Source organism: Callorhinus ursinus, unplaced genomic scaffold (assembly GCF_003265705.2).
Source record: "Callorhinus ursinus isolate GAN/ISIS: 27379988/994484 unplaced genomic scaffold, GSC_fseal_2.0 scaffold8525, whole genome shotgun sequence".
In the NCBI taxonomy this organism is placed as follows: domain Eukaryota; kingdom Metazoa; phylum Chordata; class Mammalia; order Carnivora; family Otariidae; genus Callorhinus; species Callorhinus ursinus.
This window is the reverse complement of record NW_027405575.1, coordinates 809-1,934: the sequence shown is the minus strand read 5'-3', so window position 1 is coordinate 1,934 and position 1,126 is coordinate 809. Positions and strand designations below refer to the sequence as shown.

At 54.1% G+C, this 1,126-nt stretch overlaps 1 non-coding gene across 1 annotated transcript; it reads right to left on the bottom strand.

The window, feature by feature from the left end:
• Positions 1-556: 556 nt before the first annotated feature.
• Positions 557-723, bottom strand: LOC112824679 (U1 spliceosomal RNA). Its single transcript, XR_003208491.2, has one exon. It is a non-coding gene; the product is annotated as a U1 spliceosomal RNA (small nuclear RNA).
• Between the last annotated feature and the right edge of the window lie 403 nt (positions 724-1,126).

The window sequence follows — 1,126 nt, the reverse complement described above, 5'->3', positions numbered from 1 at the left end:
AATAAACTTACAATAAATAAACAGTACATCAAGCCGGACCCTCTCTAGTCTCCTAAGGGTCCTCTGGAGCAAGGCTATACTAGGTAGGCTACCAAGTGGCCTAATCAAGGATATGGAGTCTGGGGATTGGGTGAGGCTTTGCAGGGTGCCTGGGGGGATAGGTGGGGAGGGGAGGGAGGAAGGAGAAGGGATGCAAACCCCTGTTCCCTGGGGAATGAAAAGAAAGCACCTTTGCTGGATCAGGGACTGCAAACCACATACTGAAATATAAGCAGAGAAATTGCTCTGCGAAAAACAGAAAAAAAACCCGACATCCAAGGTGGGAGGTATGACCAGTGGACAGAAACTGTCCTGCATGCTTTTGATTGAGAAACAGCCAAACCCAGATTCTCAAGAAAGCAGCCCTTAAAAGCAGAGGTATTTTCTTCAGCGTCCTGGTGTCCCCTGAGTGAGCTTCCTCTTCAGCCCATGTCATCAGCCAAAGTCAGGGAAAAGACAAAACAAACAAACAGAAAAATGAATAAGAAAACAAAGGCTATTCTTAAACAACCAACAACAGGTGAAAGCGGGAAAGCAGCCCCCCACTGCCACTGCCACAAATAATGCAGGAGTTGTCCACACTCGGGGAAATCGCGGGGGTCAGCATGTCCCTGGTATGATGGAAGGGCTTCACCTGGGAAAACCACCTGCTTGATCCCGGCGTCTCCCCTGCCGGGTAAGTGTGACTCCCTCCGCCTCCGCCCCACACCAGTCTCACCCCCCTTCCACCGGACACACAGGCTCACTCGCCTAGGCGCACCCCAACACCCTCGGCACCCACTCCTGTCGCAAGCATCCTCACCCTCCACAGGACGCTTCCGAATAGGATGGACGCAACAGCGCTGCTACCTCCTCAGCCCAGCAAATTCTAAGTTGCAGAACCCCACCGCCCATGTTGCCTGGTTTGCATCAGACACGCCCCGTCCGTGACGTCAAGGGCTTCGCCTCAGTCCCCAACCCCACCCCATCTCCCTGCCCCCCAGCTCCCCTCCCAACTTGGATTTCAGTACTGGTGTTCCTCCTTCTCCTCCTCCAGTCCCCCTTTCCTCTTTCCCCTTCCCCCCTTCTCCCTTCCTGTGCCCTGGCT